General features: G+C 43.0%; 1 pseudogene; it reads left to right on the forward strand.

The window, feature by feature from the left end:
• The first annotated feature begins 520 nt into the window (after window positions 1-520).
• Window positions 521-9,143, forward strand: LOC120043052 (annotated as a pseudogene).
• The last annotated feature ends 259 nt before the right edge of the window (window positions 9,144-9,402 follow it).

The raw sequence follows: 9,402 nt of genomic DNA on the forward strand, positions 1-9,402 counted from the left end.
CCCTGTCTCCTTCTACCAACCCAGTCTGTCAATAATCTCTATCTCTCTCACCCCTCTCTCTCCCCCATCTGTCTCCCCCATTCCCTCATCCTCACCTTATCTCCCCCTCTCCCCTCCTCTGTGTGTGAAGTGGGGTTGGTGTCAGGTTTCCCTTTTCAAAAATGAGTCTCCCAATCCTTGGTGTTGGAGAGAAAAGTGTTGAAAGATGAAAAGAGGACTGAACAGGTAACTTGATATGCTGACTTGTATTGATTCCCCCTATTCAGCACCAAGAGTCTCTCTCTGTCTCTGTCTCTGTCTCTGTCTCTCTCTCTTTCTCTCTCTGTCTCTCTCTCTCTTTCTCTAATTTTCTTTTGAAGTGATGTTTCTTTGTCTTGCTGTGACAAGGTACTCACCACATCCTGGGTCTGTCATCACAACACGCCACATTCACAGAGTTGAACCTATTTCCTGTACATCTCTCTGACACACACACACACATCTTTTCTCTACATACTCTCTCACACACACATTCTCTCTCTCTACACACACTTTCTCCATCTCACACTCTCTACGTACACACTTCCTGTCTGCTAAATAACAGTGTCAGGAATATCATCTATCATGGTGGGCTACTGTCCCATCTGTGGGAAACCCGTCTACTTTGGTGAGTGCAGTGTGTGTGTGTGTGTGTGTGTGTGTGTGTGTGTGTGTTTGCAGTGTCACACAGTGGGTCAGAGATGCCATGGAATAGTTACTAGATTGTTAGGGCAGGTTTTTTGAGAGGCATCGTTCGCTCGCAAATCTTTTCTAAACTCAATCGTTATACCTTTCCTATTGTGTGTGTGTGTGTGTGTGTGTGTCTCCATGCTCTGAACAGTCTGTCATGACTCACACACAGACAACAGGAAGTGTCTTCTCTGAGGAAGCAGACTGTTCTCTAACACACCGACTCCTCTCCAATACTCTAACCTGGTGTCCTTTCCTTTCTAACCAGCCTTCTTTTCATCCTGGGATAAGTTCCAACACCCTAAACTGGTCTCTTTTCCTTCACTGGCTGGGTTCCTATAGTCTAACCTGGCTTCCTTTCCTTCAGAGGCTGGGTTCCTATAGTCTAACCTGGCTTCCTTTCCTTCAGAAGCTGGGTTCCAATAGTCTAACCTGGCTTCCTTTCCTTCACATGCTGGGATCCAATAGTCTAACCTGGCTTCCTTTCCTTCAGAGGCTGGGTTCCAATAGTCTAACCTGGCTTCCTTTCCTTCACAGGCTGGGTTCCAATAGTCTAACCTGGCTTCCTTTCCTTCAGAGGCTGGGTTCCTATAGTCTAACCTGGCTTCCTTTCCTTCACAGGCTGGGTTCCAATAGTCTAACCTGGCTTCCTTTTCTTCAGAGGCTGGGTTCCAATAGTCTAACCTGGCTTCCTTTCCTTCAGAGGCTGGGTTCCAATAGTCTAACCTGGCTTCCTTTCCTTCACAGGCTGGGTTCCAATAGTCTAACCTGGCTTCCTTTCCTTAAGAGGCTGGGTTCCTATAGTCTAACCTGGCTTCCTTTCCTTAAGAGGCTGGGTTCCAATAGTCTAACCTGGCTTCCTTTCCTTAAGAGGCTGGGTTCCAATAGTCTAACCTGGCTTCCTTTCCTTCAGAGGCTGGGTTCCAATAGTCTAACCTGGCTTCCTTTCCTTCAGAGGCTGGGTTCCAATAGTCTAACCTGGCTTCCTTTCCTTAAGAGGCTGGGTTCCAATAGTCTAACCTGGCTTCCTTTCCTTCACAGGCTGGGTTCCAATAGTCTAACCTGGCTTCCTTTCCTTCAGAGGCTGGGTTCCAATAGTCTAACCTGGCTTCCTTTCCTTAAGAGGCTGGGTTCCTATAGTCTAACCTGGCTTAGTGGCCTTTTTGGGTACTTCAGATTATCACATGAGTCTGTAATTATCTCTGGTCCTCTGTGTGGCCTTATCACATGAGTCTGTAATTATCTCTGGCCCTCTGTGTGGCCTTATCACATGAGTCTGTAATTATCTATGTCCCTATGTGTGTCCTTATCACATGAGTCTGTAATTATCTCTGGCCCTCTGTGTGGTCTTATCACATGAGTCTGTAATTATCTCTGGCCCTCTGTGTGGCCTTATCACATGAGTCTGTAATTATCTCTGGCCTTCTGTGTGGTCTTATCACATGAGTCTGTAATTATCTCTGGTCCTCTGTCTGGTCTTATCACATGAGTCTGTAATTATCTCTGGCCCTCTGTGTGGTCTTATCACATGAGTCTGTAATTATCTCTGGTCCTCTGTCTGGTCTTATCACATGAGTCTGTAATTATCTCTGGCCCTCTGTGTGGCCTTATCACATGAGTCTGTAATTATCTCTGGCCCTCTGTGTGGTCTTATCACATGAGTCTGTAATTATCTCTGGTCCTCTGTGTGGTATTATCACATGAGTCTGTAATTATCTCTGGCCCTCTGTGTGGCCTTATCACATGAGTCTGTAATTATCATGTCAAATAGACAATAATTAAATAAGATTGTTTAAAAATATATATAATATAAAGCTGTAAATCATTAACCTTAATATAAACCATGAACTCAGTAAATATCATTGGTGTTTTTACCTCTAACGAGTCACCATCCCGGATCCGGGATCCTCCTCATCAAAAAAGCTGACTAGCATAGCCTAGCCTAACGCGACAGGGATATCATATAATATAATTTCATGAAATCACAAGTCCAATACAGCAAATGAAAGATAAACATCTTGTGAATCCAGCCATCATTTCCGATTTTTTTTAATGTTTTACAGCGAAAACACAATATATATTTCTATTAGCTAACCACAATAGCCAAAGACTCAACCGCATATTTTCACCATGTTTCTACCGCATAGGTAGCTATCACAAAACCGACCAAATAGAGATATAATTAGTCACTAACCAAGAAACAACTTCATCAGATGACAGTCTTATAACATGTTATACAATACATTTATGTTTTGTTCGAAAATGTGCATATTTAAGGTATAAATCATAGTTTTACATTGCAGCTACCATCAAAAATATCACCAAAGCAGCCAGAATAATTACAGAGAGCAACGTGAAATACCTAAATACTCATCATAAAACATTTATGAAAAATACATGGTGTACAGCAAATGAAAGATAAACATCTTGTGAATCCAGCCAATATTTCCGATTTTTTAAGTGTTTTACAGCGAAAACACAATATAGCATTATATTAGCTTACCACAACAGCCAAACACACAACCGCATTTCTCCACCGCAAAGATAGCATTCGCAAAAACCAGCAAAAGATATAAAATTAATCACTAACCTTGACCAACTTCATCAGATGACAGTCTTATAACATCAGGTTCTACAATACACTTGTGTTTTGTTCGAAAATGTGCATATTTAGAGCTGCAAACCGTGGTTATACATTGTGAATACGTAGCATCGATTCACCAGAATGTCCGGAGCTATCTTGGACACTCACCTAATCTGACCAAATAACTCATCCTAAACTTTACATAAAAATACTTGTGGTATGGCAAATGAAAGATACACTGGTTCTTAATGTAACCGCTGTGTTAGATTTAAAAAAATAACTTCACCATAACAAACAGCTTGCGTTATTGCGAGACAGCGCCCGCCAAAACGGCGGAGAATAGAAATAACATTTTCCACAGAAATACGAAATAACATCATAAATTGTTCTTACTTTTGCTGAGCTTCCATCAGAATCTTGTACAAGGAGTCCTAGGTCCAGAATAAATCGTTGTTTGGTTTTAGAATGTCCTTTTCTCCTGTCGAATTAGCAACCTTAGCTAGCCATGTGGCGCGAACATGCCCATTTTCTCTTGACGCAAAGAACGGAAAATTCCAAAACTCCCAATAAACGTTGAATAAACTGATAAAACTCGGTTGAAAAAAACTACTTTACGACGTTATTATCACATGTATCAAATAAAATCAGAGCCGGAGATATTCGTTGTCTAAGGTTGCTAACGCTTTTCAGAAGACAATGTCGAGGTACTTCGCGCGCCAGAGAAGAGAAAGACATTTCCAGACCAGTCACTCCAAAAGCTCTTGTTCGGCCTCAGATCAAGCTAGACACCCCATTCCACCTTCCACTGCGTGTTGACATCTAGTGGAAGGCGTATGAAGTGCATGCATATCGATAAATATTAGGCAATTGAATAGGCAGACCCTGGAACAGAGCATCGTTTTCAGATTTTTCACTTCCTGTCTGGAAGTTTGCTGCCAAATGAGTTCTGTTTTACTCACAGATATAATTCAAACAGTTTTAGAAACTTGAGTGTTTTCTATCCAATAGTAATAATAATATGCATATTGTACGATCTAGAATAGAGTACGAGGCAGTTTAATTTGGGCACGATGTTTTCCAAAGTGGAAACAGCGCCACCCTATTGACAAGAAGTTTTAATATGAGGGTTTCAGCATGAAATATTCTTAATGTTTTTTTAAACACTTGTATTTATTTTACTGTCAAAATGTCTTTGTTGTAAATGTGTTGGAGCCAAACTGATGTCAGTTGTTAAATAAGTCAATAGAGTTCATCAAAATAATGCTGTTGTTGATTAGATGCTTTTTCATTGATTAGTCTGTTGGACAATATGGACACAGACACCATATAGAGGAATACATTTTATGAAAGTTATTCAAGTATAAATTCCCAAAGTTACTTTGGTAAATTACCAGTAGCTTAGCAACTCTCAGGTCATAGTGCAGAGCTCTCTCTGAATGGCAGACACCATTTGACCTCTAACCCTTGGTATCTTCCAACCCCACTGGTCCATGACCTGCAATCTCTATTGCACTCAACACTGCCCTTTCCCACCTGGACAAAAGGAACACCTATGTGAGAATGCTATTCATTGACTACAGCTCAGCGTTCAACACCATAGTGCCCTCAAAGCTCATCACTAAGCTAAGGACCCTGGGACTGAACACCTCCCTCTGCAACTGGATCCTGGACTTCCTGACGGGCCGCCCCCAGGAGGTAAGGGTAGGTAACAACACATCCGCCAAGCTGATCCTCAACACGGGGGCCCCTCAGGGGATCGTCCTCAGACCCCTCCTGTACTCCCTGATCACTCATGACTGTCGAGCAAGGCACGACTCCAACACCATCATCAAGTTTGCCGATGACACAACAGTGGTAGACCTGATCACCGTCAACGATGAGACAGCATACAGGGAGGAGGTCAGAGACCTGGCCGTGTGGTGCCAGGACAACAACCTCACCCTCAACGTGAAAAAAACAAAGGAGATGACTGTGGACTACAGGAAAAGGAGGACAAAGAACGCCCCCATTCTCATTGACGGGGCTGTAGTGGAGCAGGTTGAGAGCTTCAAGTTCCTTGGTGTCCACGTCACCAACAAACTAGCATGGTCCAAGCTACCAAGAGAGTCGTGAAGAGGGCATGACAAAGCCTATTCCCCCTCAGGAGACTGAAAAGATTTGGCATGGGTCCTTAGAACCTCAAAAGCTTCTACAGCTGCACCATCGAGAACATCCTGACGGGTTGCATCATTGCCTGGTATGGCAACTGCTCAGCCTTCGACTTCAAGACACTACAGAGGGTAGTGCGTACGGCCCAGTACATCACCGGGGCCAAGCTTCCTGCCATCCAGGGCCTCTATACCAGGCGGTGTCAGAGGAAGGCCCTACAGATTGTAAAAGACACCAGTCACCCTAGTCCTATACTGTTCTCTCTTCTATCGCACGGCAGGTGGTACCGGATCACCAAGTCTGGGACCAAAAGGCTCCTTATCAGCTTCTTCCCCCAAACCATCAGACTCCTGAACATCTGATCACATGACCACCAGACCCCTCTTTTACACTGCTGCTACTCTCTGTTTACTATCTATACATAGTCACTTTAACTCTACCTACATATTACCTCAATTACCTGGATTAACCGCTGCCCCCTCACATTGACTCTGTAACGGAACCCCAATATAGCCTCGCTATTGTTATTTTACTGCTGCTGTTTAATTATTTATTACTGAAAAAATATATATGTTTACTGAACACATTTTGTCTTAAAACTTTTTAAAGCAATGTTGGTTAAGAGCTTGTAAGTATGAATTTCACTGTAAGGTCTACACCTGTTGTATTCAGCATTTCACTGTGAGGTCTACACCTGTTGTATTCAGCATTTCACTGTAAGGTCTACACCTGTTGTATTCAGCATTTCACTGTGAGGTCTACACCTGTTGTATTCAGCATTTCACTGTAAGGTCTACACCTGTTGTATTCAGCATTTCACTGTGAGGACCACACCTGTTGTATTCAGCATTTCACTGTGAGGTCCACACCTGTTGTATTCACCATTTCACTGTGAGGTCCACACCTGTTGTATTCAGCATTTCACTGTGAGGTCTACACCTGTTGTATTCAGCATTTCACTGTTGTATTCAGCATTTCACTGTGAGGTCTACACCTGTTGTATTCAGCATTTCACTGTGAGGTCTACACCTGTTGTATTCAGCATTTCACTGTTGTATTCGGCGCATGTGACAAATACAATTTGAGTATCCTCTAACCAGATTGGTCCATGACAGACATTTGACCTCTAACCCTTGGTATCCTCTCTCCCCATTGGTCCAGGTGAGAAGAAGAGGTCATTGGGGCGGGACTACCACCCTCTGTGTCTGAAGTGTCAACAGTGTCAGAGACAGTTGACCCCGGGACAACATGCTGAGGTATGGAGAGAGAGGGAGGGAGGGAAGAGGAGGAGGGAGAGAAGGGGGAGGGAGGAACAGGAGCTGAGAGGGAGGGAAGAGGAGGTAGATACTGCTTGGTGATGAGTTACCCTACTACACTAACTGTTACATGTAGATGTTTGGTACCAGAGGTAGATACTGCTTGGTGATGAGAAACCCTACTACACTGTTACATGTAGATGTTGGGTACCAGAGGTAGATACTGCTTGGTGATGAGTTACCCTACTACACTAACTGTTACATGTAGATGTTTGGTACCAGAGGTAGATACTGCTTGGTGATGAGAAACCCTACTACACTGTTACATGTAGATGTTGGGTACCAGAGGTAGATACTGCTTGGTGATGAGTAACCCTACTACACTAACTGTTACATGTAGATGTTTGGTACCAGAGGTAGATACTGCTTGGTGATGAGAAACCCTACTACACTAACTGTTACATGTAGATGTTGGGTACCAGAGGTAGATACTGCTTGGTGATGAGTAACCCTACTACACTAACTGTTACATGTAGATGTTGGGTACCAGAGGTAGATACTGCTTGGTGATGAGAAACCCTACTACACTAACTGTTACATGTAGATGTTTGGTACCAGAGGTAGATACTGCTTGGTGATGAGTAACCCTACTACACTAACTGTTACATGTAGATGTTGGGTACCAGAGGTAGATACTGCTTGGTGATGAGTAACCCTACTACACTAACTGTTACATGTAGATGTTTGGTACCAGAGGTAGATACTGCTTGGTGATGAGTAACCCTACTACACTAACTGTTACATGTAGATGTTTGGTACCAGAGGTAGATACTGCTTGGTGATGAGTAACCCTACTACACTAACTGTTACATGTAGATGTTTGGTACCAGAGGTAGATACTGCTTGGTGATGAGAAACCCTACTACACTAACTGTTACATGTAGATGTATGGTACCAGAGGTAGATACTGCTTGGTGATGAGTAACCCTACTACACTCACTGTTACATGTAGATGTTTGGTACCAGAGGTAGATACTGCTTGGTGATGAGTAACCCTACTACACTAACTGTTACATGTAGATGTTTGGTACCAGAGGTAGATACTGCTTGGTGATGAGAAACCCTACTACACTAACTGTTACATGTAGATGTTTGGTACCAGAGGTAGATACTGCTTGGTGATGAGTAACCCTACTACACTAACTGTTACATATAGATGTTTGGTACCAGAGGTAGATACTGCTTGGTGATGAGTAACCCTACTACACTGTTACATGGAGATGTTTGTACCAGAGGTAGATACTGCTTGGTGATGAGTAACCCTACTACACTAACTGTTACATGTAGATGTTTGGTACCAGAGGTAGATACTGCTTGGTGATGAGAAACCCTACTACACTAACTGTTAAATGTAGATGTTTGGTACCAGAGGTAGATACTGCTTGGTGATGAGTAACCCTACTACACTAACTGTTACATGTAGATGTTTGGTACCAGAGGTAGATACTGCTTGGTGATGAGAAACCCTACTACACTAACTGTTACATGTAGATGTTTGGTACCAGAGGTAGATACTGCTTGGTGATGAGTAACCCTACTACACTAACTGTTACATGTAGATGTTGGGTACCAGAGGTAGATACTGCTTGGTGATGAGTAACCCTACTACACTAACTGTTACATGTAGATGTTGGGTACCAGAGGTAGATACTGCTTGGTGATGAGTAACCCTACTACACTAACTGTTACATGTAGATGTTGGGTACCAGAGGTAGATACTGCTTGGTGATGAGTAACCCTACTACACTAACTGTTACATGTAGATGTTTGGTACCAGAGGTAGATACTGCTTGGTGATGAGAAACCCTACTACACTGTTACATGTAGATGTTGGGTACCAGAGGTAGATACTGCTTGGTGATGAGTAACCCTACTACACTACCACTGTTACATGTAGATGTTTGGTACCAGAGGTAGATACTGCTTGGTGATGAGTAACCCTACTACACTGTTACATGTAGATGTGTGGTACCAGAGGTAGATACTGCTTGGTGATGAGAAACCCTACTACACTGTTACATGACTTGGTCAAAAGTAGTACACTAAATAGGGAATAGTGTGTGTCTTAGGATGGTATGTACAGCAAATAACCTCTCTCTCGCTCTCGCTCTCCTCTCTCTCTCAGCAGGTAACAGGAGACTGATGTCAAACTGTTACAGCTCAGCCTCCTCTTCCTCCTCCTAGGAACCAGTCTAACTAACCAAAAACCAACCAAAATACAACCTAATGAGAACTAACAGGCTATCAACAAGGATCTATGTTCAACAAAACTGACATTCAGCCATCAAGCCAACGACCAACCAACTAGACCCAACATTCAGCCAACCAACATTTGACCAATCAAGAAATCCTCTGAAAGTCCCCCTCTTTCAGTCAATCATAAAACAACTACCTGGACCACAACGTTGTGTTCAATGGAGACAACGGTTGTTCTTCAATAAAACAGAAGCTGCTACAGTCGTCTGGTTGAAGTGTGTTAAATACAGAGTCCCTTTAGGCACCAACACACATCCTACACTACACATGTACTGGAGTACACAGACACACATCCTACACTACACATGTACTGGAGTACACAGACACACATCCTACACTACACATGTACTGGAGTACACAGACACACATCCTACACTACACATGTACTGG

This window comes from Salvelinus namaycush, unplaced genomic scaffold, assembly GCF_016432855.1.
Source record: "Salvelinus namaycush isolate Seneca unplaced genomic scaffold, SaNama_1.0 Scaffold85, whole genome shotgun sequence".
In the NCBI taxonomy this organism is placed as follows: domain Eukaryota; kingdom Metazoa; phylum Chordata; class Actinopteri; order Salmoniformes; family Salmonidae; genus Salvelinus; species Salvelinus namaycush.